The 13,057-nt window shown below is 40.4% G+C and overlaps 2 long non-coding RNA genes across 2 annotated transcripts in view; one reads left to right on the top strand and one right to left on the bottom strand.

Annotated features, from left to right (window-relative positions):
* The window catches only part of LOC122460878, a 65,141-nt gene that overhangs the window by 20,960 nt on the left and 31,124 nt on the right, over nt 1-13,057 (top strand). The gene's annotated exons all lie outside the window — the stretch shown is intronic.
* LOC122460879 lies at nt 2,147-4,385 on the bottom strand. The gene is made up of 2 exons (XR_006282472.1): nt 4,303-4,385; nt 2,147-3,125 (listed from the first exon to the last, which is right to left on the bottom strand). It is a non-coding gene; the product is annotated as an uncharacterized LOC122460879 (long non-coding RNA).

Genomic DNA, 13,057 nt, shown 5'->3' with positions numbered 1-13,057 from the left:
AGCTCCAGCTGAGGTTTAGGAGACAGTCTATTTGCACCGGAATCTCCAGCTGTTCCATTGCCAAGATGTAAATTTCTTGCTCACACCCTTTTTCCTGTCAAAGAATGGACGCTTAACCAGATGATAGTCCTGGCTGAGATGTTGGCTAGCCTTTTCTCTCTGGGGAGCTAGTTTGAAGCTGTTTCCCCAGACTTGGAACATGCCTTATACAGTAGAATTTTATAATTTTTACATAAAACATCGCCACACATTTTACCAGGGCAATCATCAGCAAATTGAGTTTTAAATGATACTTCATAAGGTACACTTTGTATGAAATTTATTATGGCCTTGTAAAAGTAGTGAACATAGGGAACTGCAATTCACAAAAGCCAGCATACAAGATGGGGAGCTACCAAACTAGCCAATGGGAGATGCCAACCCTCTCCTGGAAATAGGTCCCTAAGTCCAGGCTCCAGGGATCTCTGGTAGCAATTCACAGCTCGGGAACCCCTCTCTTGAAGTCAGGCAACTTAAGTGCCTAAGGTGTTTCTTATGAGAATGAGTTAGGGGTCCTCCCTCACTCTACACAAAATGGCTGGGGGGGGGAGGTGCCACCTGACTTACAGCTTTTAACTCAATGTTGGAGTATTCATATGGGAGATCTGTGTTCAGTTTCCCCACCCACACACACACTATTTTTTTTTCCTCCAGAGGGGGAGAAAAGAGTTGAACAGGGAGGTCTCCCATGTCTCAGGAGTGTGCTTTAACCCTGAGCAATAAGAGGCTCTGATGTAGGGCTTCCTCAGTGTCTCCTGCTTAGAAACTGTTCCACTGTATATAAGTACTTTAGTCACAGGAGCAAGTGAACTGTACCTTGGCTCTCCCACCTCCCAAGTCAGTGCCCGAACATGCAGGCTACACAGTCATTCTCTTTCTCTATTTATTTATACATAGTGGAGAAGCTTCAAGAAGCCAGACTGAGGGAGTCCCACATGTGAATATTCCATAGCTCAGTGGTTAGAGCACTCTTGAGAAGAGTGAGGCCCCTGTTCACAGCCTTTCTCCCCTGCAGGCACAAGGGGAATTGAAGCTGAGTCTCTCACATTCCAGGTGAATGCTCTAACCACTAAGCTAAAAGTTATGAGGTAAGTGGCACCACTTCTGCCCAGATTTTTGATGGGACCCCCTCCAGTAGCTGGCCTCCTCATCCATCCAGATTTTTGAATGGGACCCAATCTGGTAGATGTCCTCTGAGCATACCTACTAGATAAGCATTCACCTGCCTATTTCCCCCCAGCTTGTGACTCACTCAGGGATGTAGATGGGAGTAAGCATCCCGATGCCTAGAGTGAGGCAGCAATGCATATGCCCAACAGAAGAAACTTTGCCTATGGAACTCTTTTACTCTGAAAAATTAGGTGCCGAGTGAGTTTAGGACCCTACAGGGTTGGGTGGGAGCTTTGTGAATCAGTGGAGTCTAGAGCTAGGGCTTAGGTGCCTCAACCCAAACTTAGGTACCTTTGTGAATCCACCCTAATTGATTTTTGGGGGCTTATTGTATATTTTTATAAGGATAATGGACTTCTACCTTTAGTAGCGGAAGTTCCTAGTAAATTAGGAATCCAAATAATTCCAGTGTAATACATTTTTTGTAACTCCTATGTGCAGTGTAAAATAGTTTCTGGTGTTTAAACTGCATTTTCTCTTTATCCAGAGAAACAATTAGAAATAGCATGGTCTCTAGTGAGACAATATCTGAAGAAAGTAGAGAGATGTCCATGCTTCAGGTAGTTTAAAAATTGTACTTATGGTACTTTGAACAGCCACCACGTGGCAGCATAAGTATGGAAACAATACAGTATGATACAATCTACTTACCCTGCAAGCTTACTGCCAACAGGACAACTGTAGTGGGTTTTTGGGTTTTTTTTGGTTTTGTTTTGTTTTTCGATCGATTGTTTATGAAAATCCTTTGACTTTACTGTGTCACTGTTTGTACTTCCTGGTATTTTTGTCTTGTTGTGCAATTAAAAAAAAATCTTAAACTGACAAGGCTTGGTGAACCTAATATTGTTTTAGTTTCAGAAGGCTGGATAGACCATAGCGTACTTGGGTGACTATTGTGTGTTGGAGAAAAAACTGTGGAATAACTGGCATATTTTGCATATGAGCTGAGGGTATAGAGAGAGGGGAATAGCTGCTGGTGTTGGCAGTAGCTACCGGTGAGGTGCTCTGCTCTGATTCAATGATGAGAACAGACGGCTCGGGCAGGTTCCCTCTATGTGCTGCCCCAGCTCTGCACAGATAGCTGACACAGCAGACCCCAAGAGAACCCCCAAAGACCACAGACTCTAGCAAGGTACAAAGGCAGCCGGCTAGGTTTATTGTCAAATGAAGCACAGTAATAGTTTCCTATAGACTCTATAGGACATACTACAAATATGTGTCCCCTGGTAACGGACACAGTTCAGTCAGTGGCGGGACACTCCACTGCCCCCTAGGCTGGACAAAGATATGCGCTCCGGGACCTATTTTTATATAGTTGGAGGACAGATTACTCATCCCTACTGACGTATCGAGGTACAGCCCCTTGACTCATTAGGGTGCTGTCTCCCCCTTTGATGTGTTGGTTCAAACAAACAGATCTGTCCATCATGCTGTCCTTTTGACCCCATCTTTGGGATGCACCTGGCTGTTCCTTGTTGTTTCTGTGAAGTGTCCTTGTATCTAGGATGTCCAGGTTCCTCTTATTACTACTTATATCATTAGTGCGTGCTTTCTAGGAGCCCTTTTCTTGCCAAGTTCTGCAATTCGGGCCTGCCTCTGGCTCACAGCCCAGCGTTGCTAAGCAATGCCTGGAAGTACTTTGGTTCAGGCTTTAGGCCTCAGACCAGGCCTCTGATACAAGGGTTTATGTTTCAGGGTCTCTTACTACAGCTGGCTCTAGAAATGCCTTCTCAGTTGACATCTTGTACACTCTGAAATTTTTGAGTTGCAGATATCCCAACTGCTCCCCAAATAGTTATCTGCCAGTCTATGGAAAATACTTGTGGTTTAACTTTGTCATTGGTGCAGCTGGTGATCCTGCAATACAGGAAAAAAATGGAGGGGGAGAGTCCAACCAGAATATAGGCTGTCACAACCTATATTGAAGAAAAACAAGAGGCAACATTTGAAAAAAGTGGTCTCCAATATTAACTTATGCATATGAATACCTGTGCTCAAAAATATTGTATTTGATGCTCAAAATTACTTAACTTTTTAAGAAAAGCCAACATTTATAGAAATCAAAAGGAATAGTCAGACATCAGAAGAACTGTGATTGTAAAGAAAAGTTGAAGGATGTGATGTGGATGTTTCTCTTGTGCCCTAATGCGCTGCCAACAAATCAGAACTGTGCACCAGCTGCAGATGACAATGTGATTGGAAAGGATTTAATGATACTTCAACTATGGAGTTAGTCTAATCTTCACAGGTGCATCTGCTTAGGTTCTGGCTATTAAATATAGTGAAAATTAAGCAGGTATCAGTACCTAAAGACTGTGAAAAGGTAAACATACTGAAGGAGAATAGGTGGCAAGATGAAGGTATCTAAATTGATCTAACCTTTAAAAGGTTGGCAAGGTCTCTCCCTCTTGCAATGAATGTGTTCACTAAGGGGCTTACTAGAAAGATTGTGTATGCAGCTATCTATTAAAAGGCCACAAAGTGTTTTGTGTGGGCCAGGCTTTCCTCTATAGGGGATAAGCTGGTTGTGTGTAATTGGAGGGAGGAGGGAAAAAACCACCTACTCCATATTGAGGAGCTGTAAAACTGCTTGGTGGGGGAAACAGAGTATCTTCTATAAATCCTGGGAAGGGGCCAGGGGTAGATGGTAGAGTAAATCTGAATCTGGTGTATGAGAGGAGCAGCTGGAAGCAGGAGTATTGCAACAGTGTGCTATATTTTGTCATTTATCTTTGTTTTGCTGCCTGAATTGAGTGCAACTCAGAACATAGTCAATGAAAGGACTTTCGTTGACTTCAGTGGGCTTTAGATCAGGCTCGGTGTGAGCAGTGCATTCTGGGATAGCTGAGACAGGTATATAAGGCAATATAGGGCAGGAGGTTTGATTTCAATAGGAGACAGATATGAGAATGCCGGTTCTGAGGCATGTATGGAAGAATAAAATTTAAGGGTTGCTTTAAATTTCAACATTATCTTCTATTTTCTCATTTTGACTAAGCTTATTCTTATTTTTGTCATTAAATCTGGCTGCAGTTCGATTGCTGTCCTGTATGCTTCCATAAATGGTTTAGTGCAGATGCTTGTGAGCCTCACCCTGCCCAATGTGGAACTGTCTCTTCAGTTGTGATACCCTGGAGGCTCATGGAGTCTCTGCGGGTCGGGTGAGATGTCATTCCTCTGTCAAACAGAAATATTTATAATTTTAAGTTTAGTCTTTCAATATAGGAAACACTCCACTAAGGAACAATAGCAAATTCTTCTTAAAACTCTATCCCCAATACTACATTATTTGAAACTCAGCTGTTTCTTCATTAAAATGTAGCTAACTCTGTTATAGACAGTGCTGGGTTCCCTCATGTACTCTAGGGATAGCTATAACAGGATTAATGTGAATTTGAGGATTAGCCACTGCTGCCATAGCAAAGGCTGAAAGAGGAAGCCAGCAGTGCAAAAAAGCCATAATCATTTCTAGGACCATCTGGGCTTCAGCTTTAGTTTTTGAAGATTCTTTAGCTACTCCTAGCTTAGCAGCCTAGTTCAAAAATAGCATACAGGGTATCTGTTAAAAACCAATGCATCAAGTCAATTGCATTTCACTTTTGGTGAGCAAAACAACGATGAGACAACTGGTTCATTCTGATGAGTTTATTTAAAAACTTATGAATAAATTGGTACTGTCTCCTGAAAAGTCATTATTTTGATCAAATTAGTTAATGTAGCTGAAACACAACTGTTGCATGTGACTTAGATTTTTTTGAAGAGGGATAATTCTGATTATAATCAACTTTATGTAAGAATTTGAAATCATGATATTTGCATGATAATCTATAACATTCATAATTGTGCAGGGGAAAAATGTAACTTGTATATGCACAGATGGCATATCTGTCCATGCAAACTGTACATGCACACTTTTCCACAAGAAATTGCATGCATGCATTCAGTTGCGGGGTGGGAGCGGGGGAATCTGGTTTTAGATGCCTGGATATAGCTACCAGTTATAGGCACTTCACAAGCAAGTAAATGCAATGGATGACTCCCAGGGAAGTCACTTAACTTTTCTGGTGGGATTTGCAAAAACTTTTGCTTAGCTTTGTTCTTGTTGAAATTCATGGGTGCTTTATCATTGATTTCAGTAGGAAAAGGGTTATTTCAACATCAGTTGCTTATGGTAATCCCACTCTCTGTTATCCCAAGATTTTTGCATAGAGACTTGCTTTTCTTAGTTTACTATGTAACTACAAAGTATTGAAATCAATCAATGGCAGAAGTAGGAATGAGAACTAAGGGTTAGAGCCACAAAAGGATTTAGGTGCCTAACTGCCACTTTAGGTGCATAAATCCAACACATAAAAGCAGCTGAGATCCTGGATGAATAATCTCACCACCAGGCTATTGAACAAATCTCACTCTGTCCTAATGGATATTCATTGAAGAAGCACTAAGTCATTATGAGTGACTGAGGTGCCACTATGAATGACATGCTACCCTAGTGGTTAGGGTACTCACTTATGAACTTGCATCTTCCACGTCATGTCCCTGCGTCAATGACTATTTAATTTACAAAAGATGGAATACCTACAACAGCAGAAATTGAGAGAGATCTACACCAGACTCTCTCATAGCCCAGTAGTTTTAGCATGCTTCTGAGAAATAGGACACCTGTATTTAAATTCATTCTCTAATTCAGGAAGAATGGGGAATTAAACCTGGGCCTCTCACCTCTTACATGAGTACTCTAACCACTGAGATAAAAGTTAGAGGGAAGGCTACATCTCCTCTACCCCCCTGCCATTTTGTGAATCTAAGCCTTTAAAAAGAATAAAAAATCCACTTGGGGCCAAATGAAATACTTTCAATTTGATGAATTTTTTTGGGGGGGAGGATTTTTGAGTTGCTTGATTCAAAATGATTAGTTGTTCAGAGGCATTTTTGTGAAAGGCAAGAGAACAAAAACAAAACAAAACAAAACAAAACAAAAAACAGTTATCCAACCTGCTCTAACTGTGAGCAGCAGCATGAGCGTAAAAGCAAATAGCACCACTGTTAATTTCCTCCTCGAACTCAGGTGGGTCGGAAGGGGCAGAATGCAACGAGGATGAGGGAAGCCTTGTCTCTACCCCGTAGGGTAGGTTTGCTACATGCTGTGTGCGCTGCTGTGCCAGGTATAGACCTGGCACCATTAACACCATCCCTGGAGCACTGGGGTTACTGGAAGGGTGATTGTGACTGTCTTGGTCTGTTACAGGTGCAGCCCCAAAATACTCTGCCTGTTTCTTTCTCAGGGTAGATTATTATCTAATGATCTAACTGCAGGTTTGTACACTTCAGTGCAAACAGTTCAGCCCCCAAAAGTCTGGGGGATGTAAAATCTTGCCAGAAGGTGACTGGTGTAATTTTAGGAAAAAATATTCACCAGTTTTTCCCAGCTGTAATTAGGTCTCTGGGTGCTCAGATGCCAAGATGGTGAGCATGCTAGAGCAATACTTGCATAAAGATAGACCCATTATACTAAATCAAAACTTGTGAATTAAAAATACAAGACCAAATTCTCAGCTGGCATAAATCAGCATAACTCCTCTGAACTTAATGAAGCAATACTAGTTTAGAGCTGCAGAGAATCTAGCTTTTTTTTTTCCTCTTTGAGATACTAAACTATTTTGAAGCTAACTTTTATGAATCCAGTATGTTAAGAGAAATGGAATGTTGTTACGCAGCATAGAGTCCACACTTGATTTCCCGTGACTATCTAGATACTTTTCCTTCCGCTTTGGAATTCCAATTAAAAGATCATGTAGGAAACATTAACTGGGTCGCTGTCGTACCAGTCTGCAGCGCAGGACTTAATGCCTTCTAGCATTAAAGTGGAGGTGTAGTCCAAACATCTGGGACACCACCAGTCCTACCAGAGCAACCTTTGTGGTGAAAGTAAGTGTTCCCCTGGGCTTGGACACTGCTGTGACATGATCCACAGCTATCACTGCAATGTACAAAGCTGTAATACCTGCAACAGTATTTCTGTCACAGAATCACATTTTCATAGTTTAAAAAACCCCAAATAATAAAAATCCTCAAACAAGTTAATAATAAAATAAAAATCTCAATGTCTAAACCAGAACACTTAACCACCTACTATATTGTTTTGTACAGTATTTTCTTAAATACAGTAAGTAACCTGCAAATAGTTACCTTTCTAGATTCTAGCTTTCTGCAAACATCCTACTCTCATGCAGGTTTGGGTATCCGCCAAGCTGTTTCTGAGAAGAAACTTTCACAAAGATATGTATATAGTGATGCAGGCTCCAATAAAGAATACTTTTTCTCTACTCAGTAGAAGGAATGTTTTAATTTCTTATTGCCCTGAGAGCATTAATTCTCTTCTGCACACAGAAAGGGATAGACTTTTTTGCTTACTACTACATCTCATCTAACATACTAGAAGTGAAATTCAACCTTGTGCAAAGACTCAGAACACGGCCTATACATCACGTTAATCCTGTCTGAACTGTCAAAATTAAGTGGTGCACAGGCCTTGTTCTGGCTCTCTACGTAGGGCTGAATTTAATCCTAAAATACTACATAGGGACTTGGCTTTCAATCCCAGCTCTACCACCGAGTCCCTGTGGCCTTGGGGCAAGTCACTTAACTCTGTCTTCATTTCCCTATCTGTAAAATGGGCATAGTAATTGAATAATGCTTACTTATTTGCTTCCCAGAAGTTCTGGGAGAAAACATTAATTAGCTTTTTATAAATATTAACTATACTCCTCTTCTGGAGGACTCTAGATTTTCTATAAAGTGGACAACTGTTGGAAAGCAAACTCCAAATCCCACAGAGCTCTGGTATCAGTCTGTAGCACCAAGGGTCCAAGGTTTTGCACTAGTAGCATAGATCTCTATGCTGTATTGCCGTTGGCTTACATCGTGATCTGTCTTCATTTGGGGGTGGGGTGGAACTACACAGCAGGGACACTTAGGTATTTTAAAACGAGTTTTCCATAGCACAGAATATGTTGATCATAAGTTGGCAAGAGCAAACGGGACAAACGCCCAGTTTTGTCAAAAAACTTGGGACGTCCAGGACAGCACTTAAAAAGGGGACTGTCCTACCCAAAACAAGATGTATGATCACCCTAAGAAGGTGCAATTTGGGGATTCCTTGTCTAAAGCTTTATTCCTGTAACACTTAAAATGAAAAAAGAAAAGGAGTACTTGTGGCACCTTAGAGACTAACAAATTTGTTAGTCTCTAAGGTGCCACAAGTACGTAAAATGAAAATATCTTCCTTTTTGCTGAGCTCTAGGAAATAACAAGTGTCAGATTTTCAAAAGGCTGAAATGTCAAGGCTGAATCCCCACTTTGTCACTTTGAGTACAGATGGTGGGGGCCCACAAGCATTTTAAAAATTAGTACTGGCCACTCCAGGCTTGTATTAAACTCCCAAGATACAGCTTTTCTCTGTCCTTGGCTTGGTAAACAGTGCCACAACCCAAATGCAAAATATCCCCTTGGACCAGGAAGGAGCAGTTAGGAATTCCTCCCCCTGGGGTAACCTCAAGCCCTTTCACCCGCCTCCCCCCCCCCCCGCCCCATGGAAGAGCTGAGAAAGAAAACAAAGGAAATTAACTGTTGCTACTAGCTAATCAAAAAACATGCACAAGCCTCTTAGGACACCAAAAATCCAATCCTGTTCTTAAAGGTAAATGTTATTTAAAACAAAAAGGAAGAAAATACATCTGGAATTTAGGCTTTTGCTAGACTTTAAAAGGGCATTCCAAAAATTAAGCACCCAAAATAGCTTTCTTGCAGGTTAGCTTAAAGGTTATAAACAAAAGCATCTGGGGTTAGCACAGAGGAGTTCAGGAGCCTTAAAAAAATAAACAGAAATAAACCTAATCACATCTTTTTAGACATTCCCTAATTTTACTTACTTATCTGAGGCTTCAGATAAGTAGGCTTGAGGTATGGATCGTACCTGGGCTTAAACTGCTTACAGCATTGCTGCTCCCTGTCCCTGCAGCCCAGAGAGAACAACAGACAAAAAGGAAAGTTTCTTTCGCAATTTAAAAAGTTCTACCTTCCCATTGGCTCTTTTGGTCAGGTGCCTACTTCCTTTTCTTTACCTGGGGGACTTTTAACCCTTTACAGGTAAAGCAAGCAAAGAATAGCTACCAAGAGGGATTTTACAGCTAACTGGCTAGCTGGGTGTCCATCAAAGAGAGCCACCTCCCCCTCCGCACTTCATTTATAACTGTGCCCAATTTCAGAGGTTAGGTACAATCCAAGTTTGTACATGTAAATACAATCATTAGATTAGGCTATGTAAATGTAGGCTCTCCATGTATTAACGAAAGCACACACAGTTCAGGGATACCAATCTAGTGGGCCTTTCTGAAAATTTGTCTTAAGGTCAGACCCACTTCTTACTACTGATTATCCACAAAAACTGAAGGTTTTTTTTTTCGCCAGGTAGAATTCTTAAGTACTTTAATTCCCTTCTCTCAAATAACAGCTAATGCTGAATGCATTGAGTACACTGCTTTGTTTCAATAGATTTTGACTTATCTTTGAGAGACACACATTCAGTTCTGCATCCTGTAAGATGATTAGTTCCATTTTATCCTCCAGTGAGGAATACAGACTTCGGTACAACCAGCATTGTTGTAGATCACTGGATTCTATGAACATAATACTTCTCAAGGGCCTCAAGTCCTCTTGTCTTGAAGATGTAGTAAAAGTTGAGATAGATTGCAAAGGTCAAGATGGTACCAGAATGTCTTCTGGTGCACTAGATTTTTTGGGGGGGGGGGTGGGGGGGATGGCTTGTGTTTTGCTTAAGTCACTTATTTTAGTCAGATCAAGTTACACCATGTAGATTCCAAGATCAGACTTTTAAAGGGAATTAACATGCGGATAGGCACCTTGGCATTTTTGAAAATTGCACTAATGTCATTGAAATCAAAGGGAGTTTGGTATCTTGATGCTTCTGAAAATTTCACATGGTGCCTATCTGCATCTTTGGGCAACTAAATACCTTAATCCAGGGGTAGTCAATTAATTTCTTGTTCAAGGTATAATCAAGGTCTAGATGCCAGAGAAAATAATAATAAAAGATAAGTAAATAAAAAGATTTTCAGGTCCATTCAAAAGCATGTGGTGGTCTGGATTTAGTTTGCAGTCTGCCTATTGACTACCCCTGCCTTAAACAGTCTGGCCCTGGGTCACTTCCTTGGGACTGAAATTGGGTTTTCTATACTACTGTAAACTGGATATCACTTCAGTGGAGCTATTCTAGATTTACACCTGTATAAATAAGAGCAAAAATATATCCATAGCTCTGATTTAAAAACTATGTCCAGCAAAGTTAACATAGCCAGAAAGTCAGATTTCAGCATCTGGTAAGTTTTTAAGTCTTTTGAGGCCCCACTAACTGTTGTAGTTTCGAGGGGGTTTAATTCAAGTTTTCAGACCAATAATCCCTGAAGACAATTCTTCACTCACTTACACCCTTGCAAGCCTACTGATTTCAATGGAACTTTTAGAGTGAGTAAATGATTATGTTGCTAATGTGTGCCTGTTAGGTGTGGGAGGAAATACAATACTTTATACTCATAATATGAGCAGTTATTTCTTTATTTTCTATGTTTGTATTTAATTTATATGGGATATAGGGGCCCAAAGAGTCAAAGGTGTAAACATAATCCAGTCACTGTACAACATTAAACAATGTTAAACTAGGTTTGGCATTTGGAATAGAGACCTCAGCCTACTTAGTACCATGGCAAACACATTATTCAAATGTTGTATTAAAGATAGAGAAAAGAAAGTTAAAGCCTTTGAAATGTGAAGTATTAGGGCCTCCATTTTAACACATCCCTTGTTCTGTTCACCTGTAGAGTGTCTTTAAGAGGAAAAAACCCTTGACAGTCTTAGATGGCAATAACTGTCCTTTTTGGGGAAAAGAGAAAAGGTTACTTGATCTGTGCTGTTGCTGCTGCTGTTGAAGTCCAATCCTGCTTCCTTTAAGGCAAAACAACACTAACTCCCACAAAAGTGGGAGAAAAAAGGACAGCAAAGACAGAAAATGCAGCTTCTGTCTCCAGTGTTGATTCTCACTTACAACCTCACTGCTAAAAAAACAAACAAAAAACACAGGCCCGGCACACAGTCTCATTAGCCACTCTGAGACTTGGCAAACTCATACCAGCATTGGGCTATTTCGGACGTTGTTTTTAGCTGTCTCCCTTATCACATGGGAGGCAGGGTGAAGAGGACCCAGAGGGGTGGTGTTTTGGATTTGGCTGACTTGGTGGAAGTGGTGATGTCATCTGCCTCCCTCTTTCTGGCCTGGTCAGGACACTTCTCCAGGATCAGATGAAAGGGGTCTGGGGACGAAGGAGATGGGGGGGGGCAGCCATGATGGCAAAATTTGCTGCAGTTTCCAATTTTTTTCTCATAAGCTCTTTCCATTGGGACCCCAGAAGGGGAGGAATGGGCAGAATAGTCTCTCTCCTTGTTGTTTTGTCAAACCCTCAGGCCTGATATGACAGATAAGTTTTGGTTCATTTATTTATTTATTTATTTATTTTGTCTCTCGCTGTTTACCACAGATGATCTTAACACAGTCCTTGAATTTATTTATATATATATATAAATAAAAATATAGGCCTTTTAGTTTGGAATAATTCAATCTTTGTCTCTCTTTTTCTACCTTTCCCCCATCAGTGTTTATTGTTATAGGTTACTGTGACATCTTATGAATTTACACTCCCTTTTTACAACTGAGCTTTTAATTAAGTCAAATTTGTAGGCCTAATTATTAATGGCTGTGTTAGAAAAGTAGAGTGGTTAGTTTAGTGTGTGTGTGAATATTTCTTGTTACTCTAAATATAAATATAAATATAGACTGTAAATTTGCCCAGGTTCTAAGGTTAAATATATTCTTGGATAAATTTCCTTACCACTTTGGAAAATTATCAGGAGAAGGCAGATGAAATGTGAATTTGAAGAAGAAAAAAGCAATAGAAGTGACTATGTTTCTCATAAATACAATATTATAGAACCTCTTCTCTTAACAGGCTTATTCTTGCATCAAGCATAAGACAGGTAACATTATTCAAAGCTATATAGCCTCAGCACTGAACAGCTACATGCTGGTTTGCTGCTTTCACTTTGAGACACAGCACGGTGTAGAGGGCCAGATCCAACTCCCATTGAAATCCATGTGTGTCTTTCCATTGACTTCAACAGGTGTTGGATCAGGCCCAAAGAGAGCAATTAAGCTACAGAACATGAGCATCTTAGAGAAATCCATCTTTGATTCAGACCATATGTTGCAATAATAAAAACCATATACAGGTGTCTAAAGCTTGCTGCTACAATCCATAGGCTTTTAATTCTTTAAAAGATTGCCTTACTGGGTATATGGCCAGTGTTATCCTCATTTGGTTTAAAACAGCTGGGCTTATGCCTCCCTCTTCTTAAATGTAAAACATGAAATATTGCAATGACACTCTTCTATTTGAAGAGCAATGCTGTCAGCTATACTAGTAAAGGAAAGGTTATTGTGCCCATTATATGGTGACACAGACCTCCAAAATGCACTTCACAATCGCACTCTATAGCATCTTGCACTGGAATTTTCTAATGTGATTTATGACCTAATAGGTAGGTGTTACATTCAGGGTCAGCCTTATTACTTAAAGTTTCCAAACTGCCAAAGATGATAGAGCCTAGGTCAGTTCTCTTCTGCAATCAGTGAAGAAAAAAGTGAATCTAATGGAGAGTTTCATCCCATTTTTAAAAGGGAAGAGGGAAACTGGCAAACAGTTACCTGTTTGGTGCTAGT

Source organism: Dermochelys coriacea, chromosome 7 (assembly GCF_009764565.3).
Source record: "Dermochelys coriacea isolate rDerCor1 chromosome 7, rDerCor1.pri.v4, whole genome shotgun sequence".
Classification (NCBI taxonomy): domain Eukaryota; kingdom Metazoa; phylum Chordata; order Testudines; family Dermochelyidae; genus Dermochelys; species Dermochelys coriacea.
This window is presented reverse-complemented; position numbering and strand designations above follow the sequence as displayed.